At 38.1% G+C, this 15,297-nt stretch overlaps 1 protein-coding gene across 1 annotated transcript in view; it reads right to left on the reverse strand.

Moving 5' to 3' along the window:
- MIPOL1 (mirror-image polydactyly 1) overlaps positions 1 to 15,297 on the reverse strand; it is a 195,020-nt gene that overhangs the window by 169,114 nt on the left and 10,609 nt on the right. Inside the window, exon 3 of the mRNA XM_082318279.1 lies at positions 1,625 to 1,772. The gene's annotated coding sequence lies outside the window, so the exon portion shown is untranslated. The remainder of the gene's footprint in view (positions 1 to 1,624; positions 1,773 to 15,297) is intronic.

Below are 15,297 nucleotides of genomic sequence, written 5' to 3' on the forward strand. Positions count from 1 at the left end.
CTATGCATTGGCTGTGTGCTTTACAACGTGCTTAACATGTACGATATATAACATGCCCTACCACGTGCTGTTGCTTATTTAGGTATGATTATTGGGCTAGTGTTTTTAGAAATCTAATCCAGATGCTTCCCTCAAATTTATTGCAATATCAAAGAAACCTGAAGGCCAGTACAATTTAAAATAGCAAGCTACACATTCAGAAATGGTCTTTGACCATCAGAGAAGAATCAGATATTCTGAGGTGGGCCAGAACTCAAATGAGAACCAGAGACGAGTCAGTGAAATTAAGTCTGTTGAGAATGTCCAGAATTTAAACGAAGCTAAAAATTGAAGAGGCTAAACCTGCAAACGTTCAGCACCATGGAGTTGTTGCACTGCTTCCTTTTCTTGCACCAACAAAAGAAGGTACAAGATTAAGGGGAAGTCGCCATTGACTCCAAAACAGTGCCAGGCAGTTGGCAGTTGGGATGCAAAACTATTAAAAAAAAAAAAAAAAAGGAAAAAAGAGGCATTAGCTAAAGTTAAAGAAGTTTAGATCATCAGTCACATTATCGCAGATATTTCTGACAGTGGATCGATCTCCCTGGCAAATTTTAAGAAAGCAATGCAAAACAGGACCACATACCAGCTTCCCAATCAAACTGCTGCAATATTTTTGTTTACATCGTGGAAAACAATATATTTATCCTTTAACCCTAGTTTGGAAAACATCCAAAACCTTCTCTCAGCTGAAACTTACAAAAAAAAAAAGTCACCTTCACCTAGTAGGAAGGAAATGCCTACTGTGAAAAAAAAATCTCCATCTAAAATGTTAAAGTTACAAACAATGGAAAACTCAAAGAAAAAAACTCTTCCTAAGAGAGGTGCAGGACAACTATAAGCACAGGCAGAACTGTCAGATTGCCCATAACAAAAGCTCTGTCATTTCTGTTCTTGTTCAATGAATGAAATAGTTCAGCTTTTTGTTGAAATATGCGTTTGAATAAATAGATCATTCCCATTCCTCAACCTTGTCATCATTTATAATGATATACAACACAGGGAATAAAGAAGCTGGACAGACTTACTTTTGAAAAAAACCCCATTTCTTTACTGGGATTTGAAGAAAGGTCATTTCAAACCCTTAGTAAGCACATTATTCAGGCAAAACCACAAAAGTAATTTACAGTGAAGAAGTCTTAAAGAATTCCTCTGAGAACATAAACTACAAAGAGGTTCATGTAAGTTGAGGGTTACACAACTGACAGAAAAAGTTCTTATTAGGGATTCTGAGCCTTAAAATCAGATTCTTCCCACACAAATGGGAAAAAAAAAAAAATCCTGGAAAAATTCAAGACCTAGGATTATCTAGCCAGTTTCAGCAAGATTATTCTCTTCAGTTTTTTGCAGAAAGAAACAGATGGCTGTTCTCTTCTTTCTTGCAACCTCATAATAAATTCAGATATCTTGCATTCATTATTCCTTGATTCATCAAGCTACATTAATGTTTTCATTGCCAAAATACTTGACACCAGAGGTGAAAAGAAGAAATTATGTCAGGTTGCAGAGAGCTGAGATAGCAGCTGAATCTTGGCCCCACACCAGTTATTCCTGGGTGGAGCAAAGGAGATCTAAATCCACTTACTAGACGAAGGAGGAAAAAGCCTTCCTCAGCACTTCTGAAACCCAGGCTTATTTTGATGCCTGCTCTCTCTTGCACATAATCATGCTGAACAGTTTGAGGCTTGCATGTCAGATGTTCTGGGCATTACAAGTTGCACTGCTTGGCATCACTAAAAAAAAATAAAAATAAAAATAAAAATAAAATCAAGACTTTATAGCTACAGAAGTATAGATAAAACACAATATTAAAAATAGGGAAAATCTGGCCAACAGTTCAAATACCCAGAACAACTCTGAACACATTCTGAAACATTGTGAAGCAGCAAGACTTGTAGACTCGAGTTTTACCTCCCCTTTCATGTTGAAGAGGCACCTGACAAAGTTAGGTGTGTGCACTAGGATGGCCTCTGCGCCTAATCATAGCACTAGAAAAACTCCTAAATAGCTTCCTATTTCACAGTCAAACTGGGAGGAAAGAAGGGAGAAAGTCTTCTGGAATATTTCTTAAAACACATTATGAGTGAAGGCAACTTTGTTTTAATGTTGTGCTTTCATGATGCCTTGCTGTCAAAGGCAAATCTTAACATGTTCAGACTTTAACGTAAAAAAAAAAAAAGGCACAATTTTTCTGATAAAGTTATGCCACTTTGACACTGCTTTAAAAGCAGTCTTCGATATTCTTCTTCTAATTTCTTCAAGACTTCAAAGCCACAACATCTAATCAATTATTGTCGTTTGTAAAAACTTATGCCAGTAAGTCACAGCCCTCTTGTGTTTTCTTCTTATCTAAAGGAAATATTTCACTGTACTCAGCTCTTCAGCTGGATTGTGCATCTGCTGAGCAAACTGGTTTGGGAAAAGAGGTATGATGGAAAGGTTGCAGTTTTTGCCATAACTTAGCTTACTACAATATGTTGTTCCTGCCTGAAAGGACTTAAGTGAGTTTATTTTACTCATCACACTGAACTTCACTGAGGTGCAAGATTATTTTGTTTTTATCAAAGCTACTCACTAAAAACAGTTAAACCTAAGAAAAATGTAGTTTAGTACGTAAAAGGTTTTCCACATTGCTTTCAGGACAGGTTGAAAAAACACACCTACTCTCAGACATCCATTAATAGACACCTCCCTAAAAACCTGTTTCTCAAGACATTTGAGAAGTCCAGAGACCCTACAACTAACAAACTCATGCTCCAATCACCATTTTTTTTTAATCAGATGAGTTACAGTTTTGTTTCAGAACATTTTGGATAACATTAGATAATTTTTATGAACTTCTTTATAACTGGGGTTTAACATTAGTCTGAATGAATTTCTGTATCAACTGGAACAAAATTTTGCTTTTATTTACAGTATCACATTCCTGTATCAGTAAACAGTGACACTTTTACATAGAATTGTATTACACAGGATTACAGTTTCAAAAGGAAAGAAAAGGTCCGTCACTGGGTTATTTGTATTACAAGTGGGATTTTTAAGAGCTGCAGATGTACAGACAATTCTTAATTTCCCTGATCTCTCTAACGGACTGAATGGCCGTATTCTTGGAAAGAAAGTGTAATATGCAACACTATATGGGTTCTCAATAAAGTACCTAGTTTGGGTTTGTTTTTGGTTTTTTTTTTTTTGTTTTTTTTTTTTTTTTTTTTTTTTGTAACTTTTAAGATGAATTTGGAAGTGTACATTACACCAAGTTGAAAATTAGCTACTGGGCAGATACAACTGGAGGGGAATCTCAGTATGATAGCAGCATAGGCTATTTTTAGTAAGTTTTCTCTCATAAGTGCAAGACAGTGAATGTTTGCCAAAAGAATTTTACATCCAGGAGGGTTTTTGAAATATGAAAGATACTTTTAAACTATGAAGAGAATTATAATTTTTGCCTAATATTTAGTAACCTTCAGATACTGTAATTCCACTTCAGATCCTGGAAAAACATTCTGGAGACAAATATTAGTCTACGACTGGATAGTGAAGAGGAGGAACAAAATTACATTTCAAGGGGAAACTCTTTTAATTAGAGTTACCTTGTACACCTGCACAGCAGTCACCTTCAGTACAGTGTGAGAAAAAGTGTTACACCCCACAACTGTGTTTATTCTTTCTGCCATCAAATTCTGAGTCCATAAAGCAAGAAGCTGAAGTTTGCTCCCAGGCATATTTATATCACCCTACATTTATGCTACTGTAGTGCAGAAAACTAACTTAAACACCCTTAACTGGCTGACTATACATCCCAGGATAACAGACTCTCTTGGTACATCCCATTGCACCCTAATCCATAATGTTTATGACAAAGGAATCCTTTGCTGGTGCTCCGTTCTTTTATACTGTCGGGATGCCAGAACGAATTAGTGGACGGGGTCCACTAGCGCCCTTTCACAGTTGTATTGCATCAGAAACAGCCTCGTTATGATCCTGAAAGAAATCAGAAGGTGAGTCTATTCTCACAAGGAGCTGCATTTCCCCATCTGTCCTTCTGCAGTCATATCGATCTTTGCCATTCGGAAAGAAAGCGTGATCACATGAGAGGCAGACCTCAGCGATCTAATCACCAGCCCAGCAAATAAAACCTGCTGAGCTACTGCCAGCGCGGAAGCTTACCAAGCCCTATACTAGAACTTCATACTTGTTAAACCACTTGGTACGCAAAACCCTTTACCTTGAAGCCTACCTGACAAACCAAAGATCAGATCCTGACCCTGCTGCAGTGGCCCTTCCTTTGCTGAAGCGGAACAAGTTACTAGCTTACAAACAAACTACAACTTCTGAAGAAAACAAAAGACCATTTGTAATCCCAGCACTTACCTAGAAGAACTGTTCAGAGAGACCAGATCAGCACCCCAGGGCTGCTGAGCCACTACTCATTGCCACTACTCTCTGACCTGACGTAACTCAGGTAACAGTGGCAAATTACTGACCCCAGTGACACTGGTACTTTGACAGGAGCCCAGAAAACCTGGAGTCTGTAACAAGCAACAGATACAGAAATCACTGTTTCTGTATAATAACGGCAGCCGATCAAGACATGTTTTGGAAGCCAACATTTCTGAAAAATGTCCAGCTTGATTACCTGTCAGGTCTAGTAACACTTTTTGTGAAGGGGATGCCATGTTGAGAAGTCTATTTCTTATCACCCTAGGACTCAAAAGCTCCAACACACTACATATGGAAAAACCTATCACTGAATGTTACAGCTTATTTATTAAATATTTGTGGTAAGATGAGTGGCAGTCATTTCAGTTAGCTACCCACATGTTTCAAATTTCCGCCTGCAATTTGGTTACTTAGAGGTTGTCCCCTTCTTTAGTTCAGACTGGCAGAGTCGGTCAGCTGAGATACCTGGGACTGAGCCAGCTCCTTATAGGATAAAACCACCAACAGCATATGTTCTCTGAGAGGACCTAGAATTTATTTTATTGTCATGCCACATCTGAAAAGTAGTTAAATTTCCTTCTCTTCAAGGCATACCAGAGATCTGATCCTGGATAAAATAAGCCTTCCTGACAGAAGATGCTCCTGATAGGAAGCAATTTATTACAGAAACATTCTTAAATCACGGGTTCCATCATCTACATAGTATTTGGATCCCATCAACTACATCTCCAGCACACACAAGTCTGTCTGAACAGGGCCAATCTAATTTCTTAATGTTATTACAGCAACAGTTCCATTCTCACCCACAGACCTCAAGCAAGTTTTGACCTCTCTTCTTAAAGACATGTTAATTTGGCTACAGGTAATATACAGGAGGACGCTGAGAGCGTTAATACCTATTCACTGCTTTGAAAACCAAAAATACTCAAAGCTCTAACATTATAATGCAAGTAAAGAATGCATAGTAGGAAAGATGGTGCTTATCGGTTTCATTTTATTCACTTGCTATTTTCCGCAGAAGTAATGTGTTTTACAAGTGAAGGGGTTTCCATCTACTGACCTTGGCATTCATCAGGACCATATTGTGATTTATATTGAGAATTCCAAGCCTTTATCTGATCTTATAAATAAATGTAAAATACATAAAACAATTATCCTAGTGTAAAATTGAATTTTATCTCTCTGTAACCAGCTTTTGTCTATGCTACATATTTCTATGTTTGAATACAATTCAAAATTAATAATAGGTATAATTTATTTTCTGACTTTTCATTATCTTGACATCTTAACAATCTTTTTTCTTTATATACTCAGGCTTTAATTTTATCTAGGGCTTCAACCCCACAGTTCCTTTTTAGACACGTACAATGTGTCTTTCAGAATATCTGTTCAAGGAGCAAGCCTGCTAAAAGAACATATTAGCCATTCAGCAGACCAAAAAACAGTACAAAGAAATAACAGGATTTTATAAAAAAGAAAACCACCAGATTAGGAGACAAAATGTAGCACTGTGTATAAATGACAGGAAAACACGTTAGATGAAATCACAAGTTACAGTGAAGAATTAGAAGTAGAAAGTAGAGTTCTGAAGTTGGTGGTTCTGGAAAGTTACTAACACACAGCACAGATTTTATTTTTTAATAGCTGTAAAAGATAACCAAGGAAGTCTTTTTCCTATTAAAGGGCAGTCACAACTTTATACTGAATGCCATAGCATTAGCAGTTTATTATAGAGATTAGTCTAACCTGGACATAACCCTTTCAGCGGTTCATGAAAAATCACTTTACCAAGCAATTTTTGGGCTTAAATATAAATTACACAAATGCACCAACCTAACAGTTTACTTTCTTTTCTTAGTGCCATTAATTAACATCACTTCAGCTAACCATCCCCAATGTTTTACTACCTCAGACATATGTATGTTGACTTCAAAGAAAGTCAACTGTGTCTCAGGGCAAGTTCTCACTACCACGCAGGCTGAAGTTTACCTTGTATGCAAGTGCTATGGTTTACACAGAAGCTTTCTTTTAAGGAAAGCAAAATGCTCAGAATTAGAGAAGGTCAGGGAGGGAACCAAAAAAAAAAAAAAAAAGCCCAATTCAGCCATGCCGTATGTACACAAACATACACGGTAAAGCATTAAAAAAATCCCAAAGAGATTTTGATGAATAAATGAGAAGAATGGCACAGCTATATGGGCTGATAGCAAAATTGCAACTTTCCATACAGGGCAAGCAGAAGTCCATGACCATGGCCACTCTGCACAAAGCCAGACTGGTCACACCAGCGCCTTGTGAGCACCAGCAGTGGGATTCCTTCACGTCTGCAGCAAACGAAGCTGCTCACTGGGCCTTTGTGATTAGAGGAGGAATGTCATAACCATGGTGGTCTAGACTACTATGAGTAAAAACAACACATCCCAAAATGAGTGGCCCTTGGTCTGAAGTGGCTGTGGTCAGGATGAGGCATGTTTAGGAAGCAGTCCCTCGAATACCTTGTGATAAACGCATGTGGAGAAAATAACACGAAAGAACACTGTAGTTAACTGAATAAAAGGTTAAAGAAAATAAACAATATTTTTGCAGCTTAGCATTTATTTGTGAACTGCTGGTGCAACTCTATGCTTGACAGAAAAGCTATGAAGCTTTTGGTAGCTTGACAAGACAATCTACAAGCTTGAATGAAATGTTCAGCTTAAGGAATTAGAATAAATCTGATGACTGATGTGCCACTGAACGTGACAGACTGTCATCTGTTTTAAACAGGATCTCGGTAGGATGTACTGAAAGCAATTTTTTTCCATTACCTTAAACATACTAAGACTTTTTCCAATGAAATCTGGCTAATCTATTAAGACAAAAGATCTTCTCAAACTCTTGCCATTTCAATAAAATAATGAGATAGCCATTCGACTTACTTGCATAATTAATTCATGCTGACACTGTACTTCTGTGATTAATTTACATCCAGTCCACAAAAGCATACAACAAAACTGATTACTCTTACTTCCCAAATTAACTGTAAAATTATAAGATATGAGCAAATAAGTGATTAAAGCAGCTTATCGAAACCCTACTCATATATAGTTTCATATATAGAAATATCACATTGTTTATCTGTTATCAAAGCAATTAAATACATTCTTAATTGAGTCAGGAAAACATTCTAGTAGTATCTTTTTTGTATTATCAGCAGATTTTATTTAATAATTGGTACAGGGGTTCTGCAATAGCTTTTTAAAATCAAGAAAAACTGATCAACAAAAGTCCTATGATGAAATGGTACTGCAACAGATAGCTAGGGGTAGATTAAAAAACACAAACTCTAGTTTTAATCTGGCCAGATCCTAGAAAACAGTTTAAAATCCTAATACATGCACGTGTTTACTTATTTTAAATATATACATAGACACACTTATATAAACAATGTAAAATAGGATAAAAATCTTCGGAAGGCAATTTATGCTATTTTAAAAGCCATACAAGCATCAAAAACTTTGGCAAGATCTAGGCTCAAATAGGAACATCCTTCCTGTATCAGATTGTAAATAGTTCCTGTAGGAATTACTGTGGTGCTTTACCATCTCCTTATCCTAGAGATAATGACTCAAATCTGTCCTGCAAACAAAAAATAAGGAAAAAGGGATTTTTGGGACATCCACCTGGAATCTGTGCCTTAGATATAGGGAACGGGCAAAACTGCTCATTGTTGGATAAAGAGCATTAACATTAGTTTGAACCACACTGCACTTACAACACTGAAAAGGGAAGCCAACACAACTCTCCAGTTTGTACAGTTCACTTCCAAAGGGGAATAAGAATCAAACCACCACCAAAGTCATCCAACTTTCAGAAAAGGCTACATGTCACAGATGTACACCATTTAAGATATTTTCGCTATCAGGTGAATTCCCCTCTTAGTTCGTTGATTTATCCTCAACTAAAATTTCATATCACACATATTTCTAAGAACAGAACAGTCTATATTGTTTAGCTCATAAATGTCAGTACTAGACCAATTTATCTTGCTAGTTTCCCTTACTGCTATCAAGAGTACCACAATTAGGTGTAATTAGCCCAGCAGGAAACTTGTTTCCAGGCATGAGCCAGATTGCAAGCATATACCACGTGTATTTTACTGCTAGAACAGAGAATTAGCATTTTGAAAGATGCTTTGCATTAGAGCTAGCGAGCTTATGTGTCTGAATGAACGTTAAACTCAGAATATTAAAGCTTTGCCCAGTCCTGCTGCTAAGGCTCAAATTTAAGCCATAAAAAACTCAAGTACCTCAGTCAAAATAGTTTTGCATGTAAGACTGCAGTTGCCTAGGTGCCCCATCCCCTCCCCATTTCCACTCAGAAACCACTCAGATGACCAACAGACCTTTTTCAATCAGTTGCTGTGTTATAGCTGATCAATACAGAGGATTGCAAGCCTCTGCGCAACCTGAGGATTTGTTCTGTGTTTTGCAGGAGTTCTTTAAAGGGCTCAGTTCCCATAATCTCCCTCCCCACTCAGTGTAACCTGTTAAAAAAAAAAACAACTATAGTAGTGATGAAATCTCATGCTACAGGCAACTATCAATAGGACTTGGAGGTCTCCTATACCATCATGAGAAAAATGTAGTACTTCTGCTTGTATCAGAATAAGAAATTAACGTGCTTCACTTACCACCTGAGATATTTCAGATCAAGAGAGATGGAACCAGAGCCTAGAAGCTCTGGCTCTTCCCAGAGCTTTTCACAATTGCTAGCTCTATGTTTCTATCATCTTCCCTGGGTCAAAACATCAGACCTCACTGCAAGCTCTGCTATTTAACATGTGTTGCACTTCCCTGCTAAATGCTTCAGGCACTACATAAAATCTAAATGGCTCTCAAAAGAATTAGGTGCTGATACACAAGGAATGCTGAAATGACAGGGAAGTGGTCTCCACTTTCTTCTGGGCAACTGACAAATTCAACTGATGCATCAAGCACAGAAAAACATTTGTTATCAGTCATCTTTTCATGATGTTCTCCATGTACTGGCAGGTGGAAGACTTGGTGGTTTTGTGTTTTGTTTTTTAAAAACATTTTAAGGCCAAGTTTAATGAATGTCATTTTCTGGACATTTTCTACGATTTCTATTCATCTCTACCATTGAAAGCTTTACTGCCAAACTTTTCCTGAAAAAGCCCCCTCCCTCTCCAAAGAAGATGCTCCTTTAACAAGAACATGAGCTTAAAAATTTGTAACCATTCCGTTGAGGGGGAAAAGGCTCATTTTTATAAACATTAAAGTCAAATGCTTATATTCTTCTACAGCTTCTTTTTGTGCTAATATCACTGCCTCCGACAGTAACTAAATTAAAATTCAAAGAACACAAAAAATGACCACTCTATCATGCTCTAACAATACAAAGATGGTTTAAGACGCATCGTTAATGCCAAATCTACATGCTGAAACTTCAATCGTATGTGAAAAGTCACTGCAGTGACCAATTGCTGCATAGAAGTCAAATTTCTTGAAAAAAATTATTAAAATAATAAAAAATTGACACTAACAGTAGTAGATGATATTTATATAAATTTATGTGTTCCTCCCTCAAAAATTTAAGATGTATATCCAGCTAAGCTTCTAACATCAATATATGCTTCTATGAAATTACAAAATGCTTTTCCTAAGTTTTAGAACAAAATAGACCTATTTTTACTATTAAAAAACATAGAATCATAGAATGGGTTGGGTTGGAAGGGACCTTAAAGATCATCTAGTTCCAACCCCCCTGCCATGGGCAGGGACACCTTCCACTAGACCAGGTTGCTCAAAGCCCCATCCAGCCTGGCCTTGAACACTGCCAGGGATGGGGCATCCACAGCTTCTCTGGGCAACCTGCTCCAGGGCCTCACTGCCCTCATAGTGAAGAATTTCTTCCTCATAGCTCATCTAAATCTACCCTCTTTCAGTTTAAAGCCATTACCCCTTGTCCTATCACTACATGCCCTTGTAAAAAGTCTCTCTCCGGCTTTCTTGTAGGCCCCCTTCAGGTACTGGCAGGCTGCTATAAGGTCTCCCCAGAGCCTTCTCTTCTCCAGGCTGAACAACCCCAACTCTCTCAGCCTGTCTTCATAGGAGAGGTGCTCCAGCCCTCTGATCATCTTCATGGCCCTCCTCTGGACTCGCTCGAACAGGTCCATGTCCTTCTTATGCTGGGGGCCCCAGAGCTGAATGCAGTACTCCAGGTGGGGTCTCACAAGAGCAGAGTAGAGGGGGAGAATCACCTCCCTTGACCTGCTGGTCACTATAAATAAGTTATTATTTGAACTGGGTCTGGTTTGGATGGAGGCAACTTTCTTCATAAAAGCCTGCAGGGTACCATGTTTTGGATTTGTGGCTAAAACACTGCTGATAATACACCAATGTTTTGACTATTGCTAACAGTGCTTGCACAGCATCAAGGCTTTCTCTTCTCCCCCTCCCACTCTGTTGCTCCAGGGAAGAGCCTAGGGGTGTGCAAGAAGTTGGGAAGGGACAGAGCTGACCCAAACTGGCCAAAGAGAGATTCCCTACCATATAATGTCATGCTTAGCAGCAAGAACTGGGATAAAGCAAGAAGGGGATGTGCAGTTTGTCTTCTGAGGCAGCTGTTGCTCAGAGACTGGCTGGGCATTGGTATGCTTGTGGGTGGGAGGTGGTGAGTGCCTGTATTTGCATCGCTTGTTTTTTGGTTTGTTTGTTTGTTTTTCCATTCTTCTTCCTTTGCTTATTAAACTGTCTTGATCTTGAACCATTAGTTTTCCCACTTCCACTCTCCCTGTTCTCTCTGCCATCCCACCAGGGGTGGTGGCGAGCGAGCAGCTGTGCTGGTGCTTAACTGCTGGCCAGGATCAACCCACCAGGCGACAATTTTTCTTTTCTTCCTCCAAAGCACAAAGATGTTCATAGTTGTGGTTTGTGTTTGTTTTTTCAAATGCAGTGAAACAGTAACAAGTTGGAATACTGCCTAGAGCTCCCTCTCCAAAGTGCAACAAATACTTTGGTTTGAAGGACTGGAGCGCTGTACTATAGTTTGCTATGTGCCATGTTAAAGAAAATCTATAATTTCATTTTTGCAAACCATAAGCAACTAACCATTACAACAAATAAAGCAAACCAAATGATACCATTCCAGCAGAATTCTGACTCAATCATTTATTTTTGACAAATGCTTTCACAATCTCACTTTTAACCCCATTCCCTAACATCTGGATGCCGGTTTCACATGCATAATGAACAGCTGGCAGAAACACCCTTCCAAAGATTATTTCAGATTGCAACCTAGCTCAGTATTCATATAGTCATCAGACAAATCTGCAGGCTTTGAGAATGACTTCATTTTTCTTTTGGGATATAAGGTACTGTACAGGAGTGTTACTGCACAGAAATATCAGTCAGAGCAAGAACACCGGGGACCCACACCCTTCCCATTGTTTTGAAATGTAAACATTGAGTCTTCTAGAATTTCAAATAAGAAATGCAGGGTATGTGTTATACAAATTGTGTACCTGTTACAATCACAGAATAATCCTAATCTGGTAGATTTTTCAAGGATAAACTTATTGGCACAAACACAACAAAACCCCCCACAACAAGAATAAAAACTTACTACCTCTTATTATCTCTAAAATATGATCCTTCTTTCTCTCTTTAAAATCAAGAGCTGTATCTCACATTTTCAAATAAAATTAGCACCTTGCTATTTAGGAATGGTTATCACACTAGAGTAACTTGTCTACATACAAAACCGCATCAGGTAAACTTAAAAAAAAAGGAAGCTGTTTGCATCTTGCACATTCTTCACAGTTTTACAAGTGGCCCACACAAATGTCGATAAACCAAGTCCACTGTATCAGTTAGTTGAACTGTGTAACACAGCACTGGGCTGAGGGTTTGGATACACACTGTGCAAAACATGGAATATGCAAGATTAGCTACTGCTGATTTTGAATTTATGAACTGCACTATTCAACAAATTTCAATACTCAAAAATAGAGTTTCAAAAGGATCAGCAGGTAGCATTAGTGAGAAACAAAAATACAAAACCAAATCCCAAAACTTAAATTTTAAAAGCAAATTCTTCTGCTTTGTAAGTTTCTTAAGAGCTTCCCACAGGCCCTATTTTCAATGCTCTCAACCAAGATTTGCCTAACGACAAGCAGTTGACTCAGAAATTAACTGAAAAGGGAAAACACATGGCATACCAGACAAGCTCTCATACTTGCAGCACTCTAGGACAGATCAGGGTATTTCACCTGATCACCTCATCACTTGCCCCCCGTGAACACCGCCAAACTGTCCCTAAGCTTCTCAGCACATGGTCGCTGCCTTGACTTGCACAGCTAATACTAGACATTTACTTTTAAAACCATGTTCATTTATTACACACGAATAAAACATATTACAGATACATGCTCAAGAAGCCTCTCCCGCCTGGCTCTCCGGGCAGGGAGGCTGCAGGTACTCTCTGCAGGTACAGCCTGCTTAAGGCTGGCTGTTGGCACAGGGCTCCATCTACCGGTTTGCGATCCTGCACACCCACGGGAAGAGCTGGTGGGAAAAAAATTAAAATCTCAGCAGCTATTTCACATTTTTCCGTTTGCTAATGAGATCAGGATATTCAGAAAACACTACTGGTTCAGAAGAAAACAGTCAACCAAACACATGCTAGGTGGAAACAGTTGTATGTATACGAAATCTTTTATTATCCCTTAATATTGGTAAACTGTATCTCAAAAACTGTTCTAAAGAACTACTGTTTTTCTACAAGAAACAACATACAACGATACACTCCCAATCCCGATGCAAAGCTTTATTGTTCCTTCTTAAAGCAAGCAAATAAGCAAACACAGATAACTCAGAAAAATTACTGAAAATTAATTGCACAGTGTCTGCACAATTTAAGACATTACAGGTGGTCTTTTTCCTTAAAAAAAAAAAAAAAAAAAAGGATTCCTCAAACGTATAGAAGGAGAAAAGTTTCAGTAGGAGACTGCCATCAGTTTTCCTCAAGGGTATTTCTGCACTGTAGCAACTGCAGCTCATGCAGCTATAGTATGTCTAACTTTAAAGATTAATTTGGCTACTGCTGTCATACACAGCAGTTCTCAAATTGAGCCATTTAACCCTCAGCTTACTAACCTCACTCTGCCTTCAGTTTATGTTTGGGAGTGAAGAACAGCAGTATCTTCTCCTCCCCAGGACCCGCTGTGCCCGTCAGCCTGCCCCACACTCAACACCAAGTTGAATACAGCTAAGTGGGGCTCAGTACTGTCGGAGGCACAAGAGCGATGGGGTCAGGGTAAAGGAATCATGGAAATACCCACATCCCTCACACTGTACCTATATGTAGGAAAATATGAGGATAATTTAGCCAGGAACATCTGGAAACAACCAACAGTCACAGCAAGAAGGCAGGAATAGAGCAAGGAGTAATAAAATCCAGGCACTACAGGATATCGTATCAGGCAGGGAGAACTGGTGAACAAGGACACCAGGGACCTGACCCAGTTCCTCCTGGGACCCAGTTTTCCCAATTTAGCTTGTCCCCCTAAAATGATAGCTGAAGAGACTAATGCACAAATTCTCCTACAATGAACTTGCATAACACCACAGAATGAAAACAGAATGCTGCCTTTTTTCTTTTATATTTTAACTTGAAGGAAAAGCAAAATGTAAACCTTGAAGGTGGCTTTTCACTTGCTAAATTCAAATTTTAATCAAAATGCATTTTAAAATACAACTGAGCAGAACTATGGGGTTCCTGATGTCTCTTTAAGGAACAATAACATCAATGCAGGCTACGCTTGAGAAGGATATGGGTGTGGAACTACATCCTTTTTCATCATACATAGTCAGGTGCAAAGAGAAAAGTTTAAGTTAAAGATTCCTGTGGTCTAATGAAAATAAATACCATTACAAACAGAACCAAGAATACAGACTTATTAAATACTGTTTGTTTTTCTTCAGATATAGATCATGGGAACAGGGATATTTAACTACTTCAGGACTAATTTTTATTCTATCTTAAACTGTTTACGCTGGCAGCAAGCTCATGGTATCCTGACAACTAGCAGAGGAAAAAAAAAAGGAAAAAAGTCAACTAGCATCTGTAAAAACAGATTTAAATTGGTATCTGAGTATCTGATTGTCCTACTTGGATTACTCGTCTAGCAGTATTTGTAGTAAAGAAATTCAAAATCACAATGCATTTTTGTAGCTCTACAAGGAGAACTACAAAACATTCAACAAATCTTAAAATTGTGGTGGATATTCACAGTGCCATTTTCCTTATTACAAGGAAGGTACCAAGGAGCAAATTGGTAATACAGTGCTTATGTCAAACTTCAGACAAGGAAAACCATCCTAATACTCTGCTACAACAGAAAGTTGAAAAACTGCCTGTATCTGTGCACACATACAAGCACATTATAGAAAAATATGATGAAAAATACTGCTTTGTTTCTCATACTTGTATCTAAAAATTTACATAACCAAGTTAACATATTCCCACCCACCGAGCACCTAATGTTGCGAAATCCCATAGAACCTGAAATTTTATTTACTTGAATGTGAACCACAAGGACAACACATTGAAAAACAGAATCTTAAAGCAAGTCCAAGAAATTTGAAATTAAGAACAGTACTTGAGAAACCCGAATTATGCCTTTCTAAAAGTAACACTAATAACTTTATTAAACTGTTATACTGATACCAATAACTTTATTATATTAATACTAATAATTTTATTACAGGGTGGGTATAATTTAGGCAACTACAACAAGCATAAATGACAATATGC

This window comes from Platalea leucorodia (genome assembly GCF_965183815.1).
Source record: "Platalea leucorodia genome assembly, chromosome: 7".
In the NCBI taxonomy this organism is placed as follows: domain Eukaryota; kingdom Metazoa; phylum Chordata; class Aves; order Pelecaniformes; family Threskiornithidae; genus Platalea; species Platalea leucorodia.